This window comes from Giraffa tippelskirchi, chromosome 1, assembly GCF_054371585.1.
Source record: "Giraffa tippelskirchi isolate mGirTip1 chromosome 1, T2T-mGirTip1v1.2.pri, whole genome shotgun sequence".
NCBI lineage: Eukaryota > Metazoa > Chordata > Mammalia > Artiodactyla > Giraffidae > Giraffa > Giraffa tippelskirchi.
Genome location: NC_137275.1, coordinates 211918996 through 211940057, shown reverse-complemented (window position 1 = coordinate 211940057; position 21062 = coordinate 211918996).

Sequence of the window (21062 nt, the reverse complement as noted above, 5' to 3'; positions counted from 1 at the left end):
GACATAGAAAGGGAAGGGTCCCAAACTTGAGCAGAGCTGGGCTCCAGGTCTGGCTTTACCATTGCCAGGTATTTGACCTTGGGCAAGCAGTCTTAAACTCTCTGTGCTTGCTTCCTGTTTTGAGTAATGAGGATGGCAGTGATTCCCTCCCTGGGGCTCTGAAGGAGGCAGTAAGACGTGGGCAGAGTGTGGTGCTGGCCAAACACACATCTCCATTATTTAAGCCCCTTATGCCACATTGCTGGATGACATCCACAGTCTTGGAGTTGCCAGTGGGATGCCAGTGGGATGTGGTTGGATAAGAAAAATTGCCATTTCAATAAATGTGATCAAATTGTGCGGGAAAGCATAATCCAACAAGCAGATCTTTAATGAGAGGTGGGAAGGAGCAGGCTGTGCTAGGAGAATTCTCACCATGTAGGACTCACAGCTCAGCACTCTATAGAACATAAAGGTTTCAAAGCCAAGTTTCACAATTTTCCACCACATGAGCAAACTTCATTTGCCTCGATGAGGCAATAACTTCACGCTTTTATTTATTTCCCTTTTCCTCCCTTTTCCTGGCCTCCTCACTAACCCACTGCTTTCTTCACAGCCCCCTGCTTCATTCTGCTTCTCTCCCAGCCCCTGAGGTGGCCAAGCTGCTCAGCTGTTTAGGGCTGGAGTCCTGGGTTCAAATCTGCGTGCATGACCTCCCATTAGTCAGTTCACCTCCCCGGACCTCAGTTCCCTTCATATCCAGGGTCATCGACTCAGCCTCAGGGGCGGGGGTTGCTGTCAGTGGTTAGCAAAATATCACAGCTGCTCTGATGGGTGCTGGCAGGTCATAGTTTCTCTCTTCTGTGTGTGTGTGTGTACACGGGGATCCAGCTAGAAGAAGCTCCAGTGGATCTGATTCATTTGCTCAGGAAGAAGGGGAAGTGAGAAATCCCCAGACTCAAACCAGTCTTGGATGGAAGCCCTTTACTGCAAAAGCCTATAGAAACATCCTGGTATTTTACAAGCCTCTGGCGCCTTCCACCAGGGCTGGGAGGCTGATTCGGCCATAAGGGCTAGCAGATGTCCTCTTGACTGCCCTGGGGTTCTGCCTCCCTCTCTGCCCAGCTGCTGTCTGTCCAGAGGCAGTTAGGCATCAGCCCAGGAAGGGATATTCTTGGCTCAGAATGATCCTCCCCAAACACTCAACTCAAGAACCCAAACCATGGGCAAGCTTGTGTTTAGGAAGAGCTCTCACAGCAGAAGAGCAGCAGGGAGGCTTGTGAAGGGGCAAACTTCCGAAGCCCCATTCTGTGGGACAGTGGTCAACTGCCCATCCACTTTGCCTGAGTCCTCCCTCATCCCAGTGCGGCTCACGTCAAGCCCAGGCTCACACACGTGGGGCTCTGGGCAATGTCTGCTATCATCTCCAGCCCCATCAGTTCTCGCAACAGGGAGAGGAGGAGAACTGCTAAGTAGCCCTGGGAGGCTGAGCTGCTCAGTTCTCTGCCTACTACATGCTGGGCTCTTTCATAGGCCTCTCAAGTCACCTCTTCCCCATGGTGGACCCTACTGGGCCCATTTTACAGATGAAGAAACTGAGGCCCATGAAGGTATAAAGTGCCCAAGTGAACTCAGCTGGACCACAGCAGACTCAGGTTTCAAATGTATATCTGGCTAATAATCTGTGCGGTGGCCTTTTCCACTCCCCAGGACCTGTCGGACACCCGCTGCTCTGTAATTTTTCAGTCTTTCTGCTCAAGTTTCCGGTGTCTGCAAGGCCCAGCTGAGGGCAAGCGGAAGAAAGCACAAGGTGCCACCCAGCAGAATACACACGCTGGGGGGTGAATTGGGGCTTTCCTTCTGCACGGTCACGAGACAGGAACACCCAGCCTTCGCCTGGAGTAGCACTGACCACGGCTCCCGGAAGTCATCCCACAGCAGAATGGGGCACAGAAGCCATCCCCATCAGTGCCTGGAATACCCCAAAGCTCCAGAGTTCACAAGTGGTCCAAGTTTGTAGCCTCCGGCCTACAAAATACTCCTCACACAGCCAACTTGGGCCAAACGAGCACCTCTCAAAGGCTGCATTTATAGCAGGGAAAAATGACTGATTGAGCAAATGTGGTTTGGGCCTATAGGCTAAGATGCCAATGGTAAATACCAAGCTAGGAGGAAGAAACCAATTTATCAGTAGAATGATAGGAAGCCCATGGGTAAAACCAGAATTGCACTTTCTCACCATGCAGAGTGGATGTGAAATTTCCCCCCATTTCTCTGTAAATAAGGGGCTGGCACTATCGGTGAAATAATTTACAACCCAATGAGTTCCATTGTAAATGGCTGCTCTGTTTACGGGCTGTAAAAACATCTCTGAACACACTGACCTTCAGCAGGTGAGCCCTGGAGTTTACAGTGCTGAGGAATTGTTTTACTGCTCTCGCACCCGCTGTGGTCATGCTGGACACCTGTTAGGGGTGAGAGGTGGGGGACGCGGGCCTCCAGAATCCCCGGAAGACAAAACCCACAGAGGAGCAAGGGGCCCCCAGGCGAACCAACCAGATAAAACAAACCACCGGTGCCCAGCCAGAGCCTGGCCAGGGGCAGGCATCCAAGTCCAGCACGAGCCAGTTAAACAGACTTAAGCGGGAATTCCCTGGCGATCCATGGGTTAGGACATGGCACGTTCACTGCCAGGGGCCCAGGTTCAATCCTTGGTTGGGAAACTAAGATCCCGCAGGCCACGTGGCATGGCCAAATAAACAAGTAAATAAATAGACAGACCTAGGCTAAGGAGTGTGGCCTGGAGGGCACTGCTAGAGTTGGAATATCCTGTCAGAGGTTTCCCAGGTAGCGCTAGTGGTAAAGAACCCACCTACCAATTCAGGAAACACAAAAGAGGCGTGGGTTCAGTCCCTGGGTCGCAAAGATCCCCTGGAGGAGAGCATGGCAACCCTCTCCAGTATTCTTGCCTGGAGAATCCCATGGGCAGAGGAGCCTGGTGGGCTGCGGTCCATAGGGCTGCAAAGAGTCTGACAGAACTGAAGCAACTTAGCACGCAGGCACGTCAGAGGTCAAGAGGATGGAATCCTAGACAGGTCCTGAGGGAATGCCATGGGCCAAGCTGGGATAACCTGAGTAAATTGATAATTATGAGGGGCAGGAGCAAGAAAGCTTAAAGGTGGAAAGGTGGTGTATTAGTCAGGATTTCCAGAGAAATAGAGCCAATAGGATGTGTGTGTGTGTGTGTGTGTGTGTGTGTGTGTGTGTGTGTGTGTGTGTATACCACCAGGCTCTTCTGTCCATGGGATTTCCTACCCCAGGGGATCTTCCTGACCCAGTGATTGAACCCACATTTCTTGCGTCTCCTGCAGGTGGATTCTCTACCACTGAGCCACTTCAGAAGCCCATATATGTATATAAAGATATTTATAAAAGGAGATTTATCTTAGGAATTGGGTCATGAAATTATGGAGGCCAAAAGTTCCACAATCTGCCGCCAGCAAACCAGATAATCTCTGTCAGAGGTGCTGAATGCCTGAGACCCGGGAGCACTGAGGTCCAAGAGCAGAAGACAGATGCTTTAGCTTCAGTAGAGAAAGAACTTATCCCTCCCCTGCCCCCACCATTCTGTTCTATTCAGGCCCCAGGGGATTGGGTGACGCTCACCAGCGTTGATGAGGATGACCTTTACTCAGGCTACCCATTCAAATGCTCATCTCTCCTGAAGACACTCTCACAGGTACACCCGGAAATCAGGTATTACCCGGCATCTGGGCATCCCTTAGCCCAGTCAAGTTGACACATCAAATTAACCATCACAGATGGGGGAATTCCCTGGTGGCCCAGTGGTTAGGATGCTGCCCTTCCACTGCAGGGGGCACAGGTTCAATCCCTAGTTGGGGAACTAAGATCTCACAAGATGCATGGTGCAGTCAAAAAAAAAAAAAAAAATCATCACAGATGGGAACTACAGCCTGACAGTGAACAGATCTAGATTAGAGGCCAACTGAGAAATGTTTTAGAAAGTATTCATGAGTCAGAGAACCAGAAATGATGCATGGGTGAACTGAACTGACAGAAAAGAGCAGGTTCAGGGCAAATAAAAATACTTTTTCTTCTTGACCCCTCAACTTGCTCTGAGAAGGTTTCCTTTTTCCCTATCAATGGCTCCGTGTGGAGATTTCAGAGCGGCCTCAATGTGGAGCTCACATCCCCAAAGCTAATCACCAGACTCCCCGGGAAGATGACAAGTACAAACCTCAGCTGGGCGAATATTGTTTAAGTCTTCACCAGAAAGCTAAGGCGACATTTGGCCAAACCTCTAGCGTTTCACACCATGTCATCAGGCACAGACCCTTTGAGAACAGAGAGATTATACTAGAGACTGAAGACGGCCCAGCTAAAAGCACACTTGGAGGGTTCCGAGCCCTTAAAGGCGGTGATGCAATCGAGGACTGTGTACAGTTTGTCCACATGAAGAGTCCTGGAACACGGCTTCCCACTCCACAAGCATCCTGGCCAAATGAGGAAGAGTCGAAAGGGTTGGCTTGAAGTTGCCCAATACTCCGGGTCTCTGGGGAGAAAGAAGGAGGAAGTGGGCCATTGTGTCCAGACCAAGTCAGAAAACTAGTGGCCCCCATTCCTGGTGTTGTTAATACTGTGACTTTGAAGGGAATTTTCATTTTTTAATTGAAAAAAAAATCACGGTTGATGACCTGCCATTTCTTCACACATACAATTATCATCGAAAGCCAGAGGCCTCCAGCTTTCTGTAAATAAACAGGTAGAACAATGTCTGAGAAGACTTGAAGCTTGGGGTTGGTGGGGTTGAGGGGGAGTCCTTCATTTCTGCTCTCCCGGTACACGTATCACATGTCCACTCATGTACATGAGCATACACAGACACACACACACATGCACACACTCACACACATGTGACTCCTCAAGCAAGGCTTCTCCACCATCATAACCCAGCACTGAGCACTGGGGCTGGGCTAGTATGGCTACATAACTATTTGGCAAATAAATTATTTAATAAATAAGGGTATAAATGAAAGCTAGAAAACAGACTATGAGGAAGAGGGAGAGGAGAGGATACAAAGCAGATGTAGGTTGAAATCTTGCACCCAGAGTGCTTGGCAGTCTATTGGCAAGAGCAAAATGGCATAACACTTTCAAGACTACAAAGCCCCTCCACAGCCTTGATTCACTTGATTCTATCTGCATGCAAGAGGTAAGGGTCTTCGTGCTGATGTTATAGAAGAGGAAGCTAAAGTCCAGGAAGGTCTGCTGGTTTGTCCGAGGTGGAAAAGAACAGAGCAAGGAACTGAAACTTCTGAATTCTAAGCTCTGGTGGTTCCTGGTCTACAGGCTTAGGACCCCTGAATTAAATCTACACAGTGTAAGCCAGTGACTCCATCACAGTCTAGGAAGACAGGAAAAACTAACAATATCCATCTATTCATTCCTTTACTCAATACTTTTGTAATGGGCACTTGATATATTCCAGGTTGTTTGAGGAGCTAGAGTCACAACAATAAATAGGATGGTCCCTGTTCTCCCCAAAGACCAAAGGGTGAAAAAGATAAACAAGACAATTAGAGACTGGGAGGAGGGCCATTAAAGAGAGAAGCAAGGCGATGGAATAGAAAGTAATTGTGGGACTTCCCTGGTGGTCCAGTGGTTAAGAATCTGCCTTGCAATGAGGGGACACGGATTCAATCCCTAGTCAGGGAACTAAGGTCGCACATGCCATGGGCTGACTTAGCTCCTGTACCACAACTACTGAGCCCGCACACTCAGTAAGATCCCACATGTCACAACTAAGACCCAACAGAGCCAAAATACATAATGTTTTAAAGCTAAAGAAGTTATATTCTATTTTTTAAAAAGAAAAGAAAAAAGTAATTGTGGGAGTCCATTTGGATGGGTGGCTCTAGAAGCTTCTGAGAAATGTTCATATGAACCAAGAGCTAAAGGATGAGAATGAGCTAGCCTTGCTGAGAGCATTCCAGGCAGAGGGAGGGAGCACGTGTCAAGGGCTGGAGGCAGTAAAGAGTCCGTAGAGTCCTAGATGAGGAAGGAGGCCAAGGTGACAGGAATAGGACTCGGAGAAAAGAATATTTCCATGGATGTAAATGTCAGTATAGACCTGGATATTGATGGAGACCATTTGGTTTTGCCCGCCCAGCTTCCCACTCCCTTATTCTGGCTTTAGAATATCATTTTCCTTTGAATAATTGCCCTTCCACTATTCTCATGCCATGAAGTTGGGAGGGTTGACTCTGCTCCCAGCACCAGAAATGGGCAGGAAGAGCATGCTAGGATCATGATTCCCTGCCTCCATCTACCCTGCATCATCCCACCAGCTAACCCACCCACCCACCCTACCAGCCTGGACACCATGTTACTCAACGAGGCCAATAAACAAGACTTCCACCAGAACGTCTGGTAAAGATGTAAGCATGAGTTGTGACTGGGGACCATCACATCACAGCAAGAGGAGGACATGCCTTAGAATAAACCACCCCAGAGCAGAGCAGAGCAGAGCTGAGAACGAGTCCTGCAGCTATTGTCTGAGGCCCAGGATCCAGCTGTACCTAAACTTTTCACCTATGTGAGTCATTAGATCCATTTTTTTTTCCTCAACCAAGTTTGAGACAGAGTTTCTCCAACTTACAGCTCATGCATGATCCACCCTTACACAGCCATACTGACTGCCAGGTGGCAAAATGACCAAGAAGGGACAAAAGTAGACCCTTCGGGAGGCCATCTAGGCATCAGGAGAGAAGGATCCAAACTTCACCCAACAGCATCCAGATTTTTGGAGTAATTGATTACACTGAAAAGTCTGGCCATCTGTATACTGCATCCTGCTCAGAGGTCAGGTTCACCTGATGGAGAGAGGCACCCACACTTCTCGTGTGTTCCCTCCATCCGCCTGGATCACTCTCATATTCTAGGTCTCAGTTCAAATGACCCTTTCTCAGACTGGCTTCCAGGAAATCTACCTGAGTGGACTTTACCACTTCTTTTTTTAAAAAATAAATACTTATTTATTTACTTTGGCTGTACCAGGTCTTAGTTGCAGCATGGAAACTCTTAGTTTCAGCATATGGGATCTAGTTCCCTGACCAGGGATCGAACCTGGGTCCCCTGCGTTGGGAGCACAGAGTCTTAGCTGCTGGACCACCGGGAAGTCCCGCCACTGGTTCTTTTCTATCCCATCACTTGGCTCATGGGTTCACAGCATATCGCCATGGTCCATAATTATCTTGCTTACTTATTTGTTTGTCCCTTTGGTCTGTCTCTCCCAGGGGAATGAAGGCAAGCTTGAGGAGCACACGGACATGTCTCTTCTATTCAGCTCCCCTAGCTATTGTGTCTCTTGCTCCTAAACATAGTCAGAATACAGCAGGTGCTCAATAAATACAGTCTGCCCGCCTTTTGACCCCAGGCCTAATCTCCTGACAATTATTCCAAAAAGGCTACTCAAAAGAAACCATTTAATAGAAACACAGATAGTCCTTCCAAACAAAACTGTTTCAAAATCAAGGTCCTTAGGTGAGTAATGCCATAGCCACAAAGTGGTTACTACAGTCTGAGAGAATTATAAAGATTTAGAAAAATGTCCTCAAATAATATCAAGTGATAAAGGAAGGACTAAAACATTATCTGGATTGTGCTTGTATTTAAAGACAAACACATACCTGTAATCAAAATCTAAACACATGTGAATAAGTACAGGAAGGGAGGGGAGGTACAAAAATAAACAGGTGATGTGGAAGGTATATGGATCCAGGTCTTTTTTTTTTTTTTTTTAACAGTACTTCTTATCTCCTTCCAAGTGGATTTAACAGTAAATGGGCAACATGGAATTGTGCAAAATGACCAGATTCAGAATAAAATACTGTAAGACATGGGGCTGTAGGAATAATGTCGACCATAGAACTCTTGTGAAGTTTACATGGGATCCTGGATTAAGAAGTACCCAGTCCAGGTCTGGTATAAATGTTTGTGCCATAAAATTTAGTAATAAAAGAACTACAATAAAAGCATAATGTTGATAAGCATCATCGTCTGAAGGTAAGAGGATGGGCTCCACTCCTACCTGTGTGACCTTGGGGAAAATATTTAACATCTAGAAGCCTAAGTTTCCCCATGTGTAAAAGGAGATGATGACAGTATCTACCTTGTCCAGTTCTTTTGAAGCTTCCTTGGATCCGGCAAGCACTCAGAAGAGATCATCACCATCACCGTCAGCACTGAGCAGTAAGAGTTGTGAGGAACAAAGCTTCAATCAGGCCTATATTATTCTGTCCCTTGATCTGGCCAAGGCCCACAATCCCTTTACTGTTGTTAACTGGGTGCAGAGAAAAAGGCTTCAATGGACACAGACATGTAGAAAGAAATGAATCACTGACCCTTCAAGAGAGGGGATTATTTTTTTATATTATTCCTGTGTCACATCAAAAGGGCACTTGACTCTCGTAAAATGCTTTGCAATCACTTATTCGCTGCTCGCTGGGAGTCGAGTAGGGGAAGCCTAAATCATCTGCCCTCTCTTTTGCAGGCCTGCTGTGCTCCTGAGCTCCGAGATCGGGCGAAGAAGCAGATGCTGTCCATGCCCAAGAGGAGCTGTCTCTCCGGGTACAGAGATGCATCATGAACCACTGAAGGGGCACGACCGCTTTGCACACAGTCCATCACTGGTCTGAGAAGCAGACAGGGATCTAATCCATCCTGTGTGCCAATGATTCAACCTCTCAGCGTTGCTCCCAGCTGTCTCTGGCATTCCCTGTCCTCGCCCCAAGCACCTTAGAGCAGTCCCTGGACCTCCCTGACCTCGTTGGAGGAACAGAATTCTAGTCAAACTGCATCTCTATTCGGAGAAGGCAATGGCAACCCACTCCAGTGTTCTTGCCTGGAGAATCCCAGGGATGGCGGAGCCTACTGGGCTGCCATCTATGGGGTCGCACAGAGTTGGACACGACTGAGGTGACTTAGCAGTAGCATCTCTATTTAACTTCTAGCTCCGCCTCTTCCTAGTGTGACTCTGGACAAGCTATTTCAACTCCCCGAGGCCGTTTGATGCTGAGGCTATTACAAGGATTAAATAAGATTTGGGGATGATGCCTAGCACAAGTTCTGGACATAGTATGTGTTCGAAAAGTGACAGTTATTAGTAGCAGCAGTAGCAATAGTACAAAGACTTGAGAGAGGATATCAGAAGCCAGTTAGGAAGTTATAAAAAATGAGAGAACAAAAGAAAGGAAGGGAGAGAAGGACGAGGGATGGGGGAATGTGACCGCAAGCTTCCCCAGCATAAACCCGGCCGGTCAACCCCCTTCATTTACAGGATGAAGTCCATCCTCTTGACACGCCCCACGTGAGGGGCTCCAGGGTCCAACCTTAGCCTCCCTCCCAGGCTCCCCTCTTGCTACTCTCAGCACTTGGACACGCTGCTCCAGCCACACTGAGCCCCTGGATGCTCTTCCAAAGCATCATGATCTCTCATGGCTGGGCAAGGGGGTCCCATCTCTTGCTCCCTCAGAGTCTGTATATTGCACTCAGGAGACACTTAGACACTGAGCTTTCAGGGGACACCTAGCTGTCAGTCTGCCCCACTAGTTCCTTGAGTCCCCTCTTGCAAACTCGCATCTGATTGATTTCCCTCTCCCATGTACCTCTCACTGAGATCAACCTGCCTTGGATTGAGTGGATATATGACAAACCGTGCATTGTGCGGCAGAAATAATTCTGGTGGCTTCCCTGGTGGCTCAGAGGTAAAGAATCCGCCTGCAGTGCAGGAGACGCCAGAGATGCAGGTTCAATCTCTGGGTTGGGAAGATCCCTAGAGGAGGAAATGGCAACCCACTCCAGTATTCTTGCCTGGGAAATCCCATGGACAGAGGAGCCTGGCGGGCTACAGTCCATGGGGTCACAAAGAGTCAGACACGACTGAGCCACTGAGCACACACACAAGGAGAGAGTGAACAATTGTCAGGGAGACCCTGGTTCGATTCCTGGGTCGGGAAGATCCCCTGGAGAAGGGATAGGCTACCCACTCCAGTGTCCTTGGGCTTCCCTGGTGGTTCAGCTAGTAAAGACTCCGCCTGCAATGTGGGAAACCTGGGTTTGATCCCTGGGTTGGGAAGATCCCCCGGAGAAGGGAAAGGCTGCCCACTCCAGTATTCTGGCCTGGAGAATTCCATGGACTGTATAGTTCATGTGGTAGTAAAGGGTCGGACACGACCAATCAATTTTCACTCACTCACTCGAGCAAAGGCTCTGCATTTACCAAGGAGCCTGGTTCCTTACAACCAGCCCCAGCTCTGCCCAACAGGGTGAATCAGGTCGTCTGCCTTCCACCCGCAAGGAGCACCCACAGGCCTCAAGCCACCACTCTACCCTGCTGATTTTCCTCCCCCGAGCTTGAAGGAAAGCAGAATGAACAGCATGTCTGCACAGGCTAAAGGTCAGAATCACCATCCCCCATGCTCAAAAGGTCCTTCAACCACTCTTCTTTTTCCCAACCACTCTTTCTGAGTCTCAGGGATGGAGGCAGGGGATGAAAAAGAAAGAAAGTGAAAGTGAAAGTCATTCAATTGTGTCTGACTCTTTGCAACCCAATGGACTATACAGTCCTTGGAATTCTCCAGGCCAGATTACTGAAGTGGGTAGCCTTTCCCTTCTCCAGGGGATCTTCCCAACCCAGGGATTGAACCCAGGTCTCCCGCATTGCAGGTAAATTCTTCACCAGCTGAGCCACTAGGGAAGCCCAAGAATACCAGAGTGGGTAGCCTGTCCCTTCTCCAGCGGATCTTCCCGACCCAGGAATCGAACCAGGGTTTCCAGCATTGAAGGCGGATTCTTTACCAACTGAGCTATCAGAGAAAGAAGGACCGGATATTAATGGGGCACTCCTCTGAGAAGCAAAAACACAAGTTCCAGAGAGTTGGAATCGAAGACTCGTGTCCTGAGAATTATACTATCACAAGAATGCTATTCAGTAGCTCATGACATAAAAACAGATTTATTCCCCCAATTCACATCTTCATTGCTCCCCAGAAATTGATCACAAGCTCAAATCCTTCAGGGCTTGATATGATTATCCCTATCCACCTGCAAAGAAAGATATTTTCCTGAAGATTAGATTTATTGTTATCTTCTATAAATACCATGCTTTGCAGATAATGAGGTAGGAGCCAGTTAAAGTACACTAGAACATGTACAGGAGAACTGAAGATTATCACCACTGTTCCTGGGCTGGGTCATAAAGCTGAACAGATGCCCAACTGAATGCCAATAATCACTCTGCATAAATGATCATGTATGCCTATTTTATACCTCAATGTGAATGTTTGGTTTTTTTAACTATGTAAAGGACAAGATGTGGCCGTTAACATTTGCCACTGTGACCAACTCAGTGGGCGTATCTATCGAAAGCAATGCCATATAAACCTAGATTTTCTAATGACAGTTGGAATAAATCTCTCCTTCCCTGACACATCTCAGAAGACTTGAAAATACTGACGTGACCCATAAGGGAGTTTGTGCATGTTTAGCCGCCAGAGTGTTTGTCAGTTAGAACATGACTCCTCAGAGGCAGCCTCCCCACCACCCATTGTGTTCCCATGGGCTGGCATATGGGAGGGAGGCGACAGGTTCAGATGAATGAATGAATGAGCGAATGAGTAGGTGGAGTAGATTGTTTCAAACATGAGCCTGCTTATCTCTAGGACTCACTGTGAAAGCGTAAAGTTGAATTTCAAAAACATATCCTTTCCTGTCCCTAATCCTAGGGTTGCCCCTACACCCATTGGTCAAGCACTCACAGTTTAAAGAACATATATTAATTAGGGTGTTTTCAACAGCAAAGGATAAGCCACCCAATTTAAAGTGGCTTGAAGAATTAGGACAAGTATGGGCTTCCCTGGTGGCTCAGTGGTAAAGAATCTGCCCACAGTGCAGGCAACATAGGTTCATTCCCTGGGTTGGGAAGATGCCCTGGAGAAAGAAATGGCAACCAGCTCCAGTACTCTTGCCTGGGAAATCTCATGGATAGAGGAGCCTGGTGAGTTAAAGTCCATGGGGTCGCATGGAGTTGGACAAGACATACTGACTAAACAACAAATGATCTCAAATACAGCAACTACTGGGGTTTCAAAGGTTGTTACAGAAGAGGCTCTTCCCACACCCACACACTATTAAGGATGCTGCTGCTGCTGCTAAGTTGCTTCAGTCGTGTCCGACTCTGTGCGACACCATAGACGGCAACCCACCAGGCTCCTCTGTCCCTGGGATTCTCCAGGCAAGAATACTGGAGTGGGGTGCCATTGCCTTCTCCACTATTAAGCATGAGTGCCCATTAAAGTAAGTTTTCAGTTTCATTATCCAAAGGTAGAGAACCTTACTGAACTCAGAGTAATCACACAAGGCAGGTGTAGATCAGAGCATGTGTCTTAGTGAGGCTCCCCTAAACTTCTGATACACTTACAGGGCTGTCACTGACTTCTTATTCATGCCTTGTGTCACTCGACTAGAGGAATTTACATCTATGGCTTCTGTTCCAAGGGAGTATTCAAAACAATCATGAGTGAGTCCATTTCCTCACTGCAGAAGAAAGCAGAGTCTGTGTTCAGGAGTCCTCAAACATCACTCTGCCTTCAGTATCACGGGACACCAGAAAACCCATTTTCTCATAGTTTATTTGAGGATTTTGATACAGAATGGTAGCACAGTGATGACAAATCCACTTTTCCTAATTCAGATAACATGAAGATGAAAGAGGTAGGGGGAGTTTGAGGTTGATTTGACAACTTCATCAACGATCCAGAATTTTTCCGTGTCGAATACAGCAACTTTGTTCCCAGACTGACTCCCTTCATGGTCACAAAATGGATGCCACAGTTCCAGGCATCACAGGAACAGAAAAATATCCAGAGACAGAAGAGAGACTTAATCTTCTAGTTTCTCCTTTTGAAGAGTTGAAGAAACCTTTCCAGGGAGCCTCCCAGCAGCTCCCCCTTTATTCTATCTCTTAGGCTATAGTAGATGATACACCTGCCCCAAAATCCATTGCTGAAGAGGCAAAGGGTGATTACGGTAACTAAGTAAATGAATGACAATTCACCTGAGGTAGATACCTTCCACTACCAAACTGAGATTCTGTTAGAAAGGGGGAGTAGGCAAAGTCCAGGCAAGTAATAGGACCTGTACAAAATGTTCCCCATGAGCTGGGACCTTTCCGATTTGAAGCTGTCTGGGTTCTAGGCATCTCTTCAGGCAGGGAGGCTATGGAAGGGAAGGGCTTAGGCACTTGGGTCACCCATGCTGTTTGCTTCTGGCTCCTCTAAGGGCCTCAGCAAGTCTGTGGTGGAGGAGTGGAGGGGAGCGCTGGTGTGATGATTTCTGGCAGTGCGGCCACTACTAGTTGTTCACCTGTCTACAACACTTCCCAGGCTTCCACATCTCACAGGATATGATAGGAAAAAATATAGTCAGGGTACAAGAGCAAAGGGAGCCACTTTATTGGGTACCTCCAGGACATACGGCATTTTTTTACACACCAGATCATTTAATTCTCACAATAACTGCCAGCTAAGTTGTCACCAGCACTCTGTCATAAATGAGGAAGCTGAGGCATGATTAAACAACTGCCAACATCCCACAGCTAGAAAGTGGCAGAGCCAAGCCTCAAGCCACCTGACTCTAAAACCTGCGGCGTCTGAATGCAGACGTGTTACCCTCCAGTGGGGGACGGAGTACCAAGCTGCCAGTGATAAGAGACACACACAGAAGTTGTGAAGTCAGTGTAGGAACACTGCCAGAAAAGCTGAAGAAAGAGTCAACAATGTTCAGGAACCCAGAGACTGGCATCACATTATGACCCCATAAACAGATCATACACACACAAGGTCCAAACAAGTCACCCTCCACTCCCAAAGCTCCATCCATTGGTCATCACGAGTGGATTTCATAAGACCCCCTAAACCAGTGTCACTCGAAGAATGGTCCATGGACCCATGAGGGGCCACAAACTATTTGTTTCCAACTCAAGATAAATACAGAAAGGAAAGCGAGTCGAAACCTTTATAATGCTTTGACATGGCTGTGATGCTCAAGCCCATAATTAGCAGACTCTCCCGGGACAGGGTCTGTTCAAGTATTGAACGCAGGTTGCATCTGCCACAGGCTACATTCTAGCACTGGCCTGTGATGAATTTTTAAAGTGTTTACTGAAGGTAAATTAATAAATTTTTTTAAACCCCACTTTCTTTACCACAGAGCATTGGAAAAGCACCCCCATAGTGTTCTCTGGGTAGACATAATTACTCCTATTTTACAGGCGAAAATAATGAGACTCAAAGAGACTGAGTCACTCGCCCACGGTTAACACCAAGAGGCAGGAGAGACAAACTCTCTTGTTCAACCAACAAATGAGAACCATGAGATCTCTCAGCTCCTGACAACAGAAAGAGTGCTGGCAAGAGGAGCTGTTAAAAGGTAAAAAGGTGGAGGCTTATTTTAAAAAAAAACATTTCCTCTACTTCTTCTTTTGCCAAAAGTCCAGCTAAGATGCCTCAGGGAAGAACTGCCTATAGAACAAAAGGGAAATGGATGGCTTGGTTCCTGACAAAGACCAGTCTTTGGCATCCTGATGTACAGATGGGCTTACTAATTGTTACTGCAATTGTACTTCCACAAATCAGGAAGGATTCTTGAAAATCCTCCCAGTCTGGCTCTAGAACTCACCAGCCCCATCACTGACCCTAGGACCAACCAGACTGACCCACCCACCTCCCCAGAGCTTGGCCCTTCCTAGAATGTTCTACCATGACCTCTTCTTGGTTCCCAGTTGGAAAAACTCTGCTCTACCTGAAAGCATTTTTAGTATAGATTATTGTTAGAGCAACACTCTGGGTTTCAAGAACTAAGAAGCCTTCAAGGTGATTTTCCTTTTTTATGTTTTTTAACTAATAATTTTTACAGATCCTATATTTATTGAAAAAAAATTCACGTATCAGGTAAACTTGTACAGTTCAAACTTGTGTTGTTCAAGGATCAAACATATTTGCATATATACATTATATATTTTTATTTATAGATAAATAAAATGAAATCTCTATTTTTATATATATTTGCTTTTGTTAAAAACTCTCAATTCCTATTTTCTTTAGTATTTTTATCTTCTGTGGATGTTGTTTTTATTGAAGGCTTTTTCAGCATCTATCGAATTTTCTTAGATTTCTAGTATTTTTTCCCACGGATTTTTTTATTAAAGTATAGTTGATGTACAGTGTCTCAAGTGTACAGCAAAGTGATTCAGATACACACACACACATATGTATATATATATATATGTATGTATGTATGTATGTATGTATTCCCTGATAGCTCAGTTGGTAAAGAATCTGCCTGTAATGCAGGAGACCCCAGTTCGATCCCTGGGTTGGGAAGATCCACCGGAGAAGGGATAGGCTATCCACTCCAGCATTCTTGGGCTTCCCTTGTGGCTCAGCTGGTAAATAATCCACCTGCAATACAGGAGACCTGGGTTCGATCCCTGGGTTGGGAAGATCCCCTGGAGAAGGGAAAGGCTACCCACTCCAGTAATCTGGCCTGGAGAATTCCATGGACTACAGAGGGTAGCAAAGAGTCAAAGATGACTGAGCAAATTTCACTTCACAACTGATAAATATATATATATATATATATATATATATATATCAGGTTGTTTTTCATTATTCAAGTTCATTTTAAAAGAGGGGATATATAGTGGGGCCGCTCAGAGGTCTCCTAAAGATACCCCAAGACAGGAGCAAAAGTAGAGACTCACACTGGGTACTAGAAAACCGTTGCCACCCAGGTACTTCTTGCTCCCTCTCTCGTGGAAACCACCAAGAGAAGGCAGAGTCCCGGGAAACTCTCTTACACTTATTATCTCAGCTGCTCTCCACCTGTCTGCCCCAGTCTCCTTTTCCTCCCATGATCCTCTGCTTATCTATTATTTCCCTGCCAATCAGAGTCGTCTCCCAGCCTCAACTCTACCTTGTAACTTTGTAAATGCAGTACCAGTGCCAACCAGATACATCTCTACTTCCGAGTCTAACTTCCTAGAAAAGAACTCCGGTTGGCTGAGCACATCTTTGTAAGCTAGGTTGCTAATCAATGGTCACCGGCCTACCTGAGAATCAGCTGTCCTAGGGTCCAAGGTCAATCTCTGATCTCAACAGCCATTGACAGTAAAGGCCAGGTGTGTGATATGGAGAATGTCTGCTTCTGTGAAGGAAACTTTAAGAAGGCAAGCCAACACTGCTAACATGGTCTGTGTAGGAATAAATGAGAAACAAATGCATTCCTATTCATCTTTGAGTTCCCAGCTCTGGTGACACCTTCTCTGGGAGGTCTTCCGTGATTCCTCCAGGTTGGCTTCTACTCTTTATGGTCTAGAGATTCAGTGTGAATCCCTCTGTACGAACACTCTCCTTATTAACTGGAAACTGCTTTCCTGGGGCTCTGCCTTCTCCACCAGACAATGAGGACTCTACAGATTCGGACCGTAACCTGTGTTTCCTCCATGTGTGGTGTGGTGTCTGGTGCTGGGTGAAGAAGGAGCTCAATAAATGAGCCAGGAGTAAATGAATAAATGAACACCTGAGTGAGCAACTGAATGAAAGACTAGACAGCAAATCATGCTATTATTCAACTTGACAAATTTAAGTCCCTCAGCATCTACTCTAGATAAGGGGGTGAAGGAAGAAGAGGAGGAATTAAGAGGTCAGAGGATTCTAGGACAGGTAAAAAGAAAGAAAATTAGCCCCTAAAAGAAGAGACTAAGAAGTAGGTAAGCTGCTGGCTGTGTTGCAACATCTTTTATTTCTAGGCACTTCATTTCAGGGTTGTTAGATTCCTTGAAATAGCATTTGAGAATAAAGGATTAAGGCTTGGATTCAGTTTCCCCATCTATAAAATGGAGCTAATAGCAGCTGCTTTGATGGGTGGCTGAGAGGATAAAAAATGAGGTAACAGGTGAAAAGTGCCCAGCAGAGCACCTGGGGTCAGGTATAAGGTGCCCCTGGGTTCTGGGAAGGGTTTTAGACCTGCCGGGAACATCCAGGCAGTCTCTCAATGGCAGAAGCTAGCTTGCATGGGGACTTTCACAGGGAAGCACTGAATCTGGATGAAATTGTTCTTCACCGAAGGGCTGAGGGCACAGGGGAGCTGACAGCAGGGTGTGCGGCCCAATGACAGCAGGAGGCTGGCGCAGGCCAATAACAGTGTTACGATGTTAATCATTAAAATGCTCTGTCTGTTTTTGTCTGGAGACAGGCACGACGATCTTTGTTCTCCCTTTATTAAGATGAAAGGTGAGGTGCTACCAAAGGTGGTGACTCCAAGCTGAGCCAAGAAGATGGCAGGCCTGCCTGGGCACCTGCAGGGCAAGGCTCTGTCTCCCTCAGTCCCCGGCATTCTTGGGGTCCTTGGAAAGGACAGCTGAGTAGGGAGGAAAGGAAGCGAAGGCAGTTTAGTTCCTCCTCCCAAGAGGCCAGGCTCCACCCAATCAAATGAGAGTCCTCCTTGGCTGGCTGGCAGAAGAGAGTTAACAAACAAGAATAAAAACATTTTTTAACAATGTTAAACATTAAAATAAATTTTACAATTTTTAAAAACAAAAATTAATTTTTAAAAAAATTGAAAGCAGGGTGAAGATCTATACCCAAGAGAAATGAACCATATCTTCAGGCAGAAACTTGTACACAAACTTTCACAGCAGTATTATTCACAAGAGCCAAAACGTGGAAACAAGCCAAACGCCGATCGACCGCTGCGTGGATGAACAAACTCTAGCATATCCGCATGGTGAAGTGTTATTCCACATGGAAGGAATGGCACTGCAAGGGTGAAGTTTGAAAATATGACGCCAAGTGCAAGAAGTCAGTCCCCTTCCCCCCCAAAAAACCCCACATATGTTATGATTCCATTTATATGAAATGCCCAGAATCAGCAAATCTATAGAGACAGAACGGAGATTAGGGTTGCCAGGGGCTAGGAGACAGGAGACTGGGGGGCAGACCCTAATGGGTACATTAGGGCCCTTGTCAGGTCCCTGTTGACTGATACTCCCTAGAGGCTCTGCTGTGGCCTTCTCCTCTCTTTAAGGGCCCTCAGCTGGCTCTGAGCTCTGTCTGCCACTGATCTGAGTCGGAAGCTTGGTGAAGGAAGAAAACATGATACTGTTAGTAAGAGCAGAGACTTTAGACTCAAGCATATCTGGATTCCAGGCAGACTTACTTCTACTTCTTCCTGGCTAAGTGCCCTGGGGATGGGGCTTCTCACCTCTAAACTCCATTGTTACCCTTTTATAGAAGAGTAAACTGAGGCTCAGACAATTAAAGTCAAGTGCCCATACTGCTAGTTGATGACAGAACCACTGGAAGACTTGGCTTCCACTGCGGGGGACACAGGTTCATTCCCTGCTTGGGGAACTAAGATCCCACGTCACACAGAATGCAGCCCCAAAATATAAATAAATAAACCCAATAAAGCTGGCTTCCGGAGCTTATGATCTTTACCACCACACACTACAACATCTCACAACTCTGAAATTGGACAATAATGTCTGTGTAGTGCGTGTTTTGTGAGAACTGACAGAGCTAGTGTACATAAAGCATCTTGGTGCTTGAAATACAGTGTCCAACAAACGGCACCAACCCTGCCACCCTTACACCCCTGGCGTTTAAAGCACATTCTGCTGTTGGAAGGGATTTTTTTTTTCAGACTTCCAGGTGAGGTGTGTCTGGGGAGAGATGGACAACGCTAACTGTCTGGTATTCCCTGAAGTTCCCGTGGGGTCCTGGGACTCCCCCTACAGAACAGACCCAAGAGAGTTGACTCATGGTTTCAAGGGAAACTGCTGGCATCAACTGCAAGGGACCTGGACCTGACAAGAGCTCTGAGCTAGATGGGGGCTTCAGTGGCTAAGGGGAGGAATGGGGAGGGCTCCCAGGAGGTGAGCTGAGGGTCCAGTCCGCTTGGCCCTGTCAGCAACAATGGTTCTCAAAGTCAACCTAGACGCAAAAGGAAACTTTCAATGAGAAACTTTTAAAGGAGCCTAGAACCCCAGCTTGGACGTGGATGAGAGGGTATGGCACTTAGTCAAAGGAGAGCTGCATTTCCCCCTTTGGAGAGTAGGAGTCAGGAAAGCCGCAGAGAGACATGGAAGGAAATCACTTCTAAAATCATTTCTAGCACTTAGCAGGAAGGAACTTCTAACTGTTCCCAGACTCCGTTTCTCCATTTTCGACATGAAGCAAATAACACTGACCTTACAGAGATCAGAGTACCAGATACATACAGCAAGTATCCAGTACGGGGCAGGCACATAATAATAATAAAATTCATTTGATTATTTATTAACTGTGCTAAACTTTACAGGTGCATTTGATATTCTCATTGAATCCCCACAACCACTTTATGAGGGAGATCTCTTTATTAGCCCCATTTCGCAGACGAGGAAACTGAGGTTTAAAGAGTTACAAGATTGCATGTTCAAGATCATACAGCTAGGGAGCTGTCAAGCTGGGATTTGAAACTGGGCAATGAGATCTCCGAGCCTCCATCTGAACTGGTTCTACTCTCCCTGCTTCTTCTCAAGAGATCACACAATCAACCCAACACCAGTTCACAATAATGAGGTCGTTCATGGTAACCTGGACAGTGTGGAGGAATGGCCGAGACCATTGATTGACTTTAGACAAGACCAGCTCCTCCTTTATAGCGGTGATGTAGTATTATCTCATCAAATCCTTGCAACAGTTCTGTGTTGTTGTTGTTCAGTTGCTAAGTCATGTCCAACTCTGTGACGCCATGGACAGCAGCACACTAGGCTTCCCTTGTCCCTCACTCTCTCCCAGAGTTTGTTCAAACTCATGTCCATTGAGTTGGTGATACCAGCTCTGTGAGAGATGTAATATATTAACTTCACTGTGCAGATGAGGAAGCAGAGGCAGAGCGGTAAAGTGAATCATTCAAGGTTATGGTCAGGCAGTAAGAAGGGAAATGAGAGCCCACTTCAGCCTTAGGTTGGGTTCCAGGGAAATAGTTGCTAAATAATAAGTTATCTCACCTCTGGGAGGCCAGGCAGCCTTGTGTCTACACAGGAAAACAAAAGTAGATAAATGCAGGAATTCACAGCCCTATATAAAATGAATTAAGATAAAATACGTGTACCCTTACTACTTAATGAGGGAGGTTTATGAACACAAATGCATGACAATGACTCAGAGGAGCATAATTATCTTATCATAAGTTAAAGGCAATCAATTTTCATTTCTAAGTAAACATTATATTTCCTTGATCCTAAAACACACCTTTTTTTTTTTTTACATTTGGTCATTTCTGAAGTCCAGGGATAGGCTCGTTGAATTTGTGTCTTTCTTCCCTCCCATAAAAGCTGGTATTGAATGGAGACTGGATCAGAGAACAGATGTTGCCTTAGAATTGAAGTTCCTGCTTCTTGCCTCTGTCCTAGGTGAAGGCCCTCCTCCCCTGCTCCCCTCGTATCTTCCTTTCCTTCTCTCAAGTCAAAAAAGGAAAAGTGGGCATCCTTGTTAGGAATAAGAGGTAGCTAGGGGACTCGTGGAAGAATTAAGTGGTTGGGGGAAGCATAAATAGAAGTCTTCTCTCCCCCAGCCCAGGACTCCCCCTATACCCTGATCCCTAATGCAAAGACATGGGAATGGTTGACTGAGCCTGGATCCACCCATCCTAGGCTGGAGGAGTGTGGTCAGTGGAGAGAGGGTCTTTGTGAATCCAGATGGTGCAGACCCCTCAGCAATGCCACAGTAGAAGCTGGTCATCAACCTGAGGTTCTGGGTTCCCAGAATGGATGCTTCTCATTCTACTGCTTCTGATTGGTTCTCTCAACATCCTTGTGGGGAAGGACCCTCCCGCTGGCCCAGGAGAGGTGATGCTGTCCTCCCTGAGGCAGAACAGGCTTCATGCCCCTGGGCAAGTCATTTATCTCCTCCCAAATGCCCCCAGCTTCACCCTGCCCCGAGCTCTTTCTCTGAATTAAC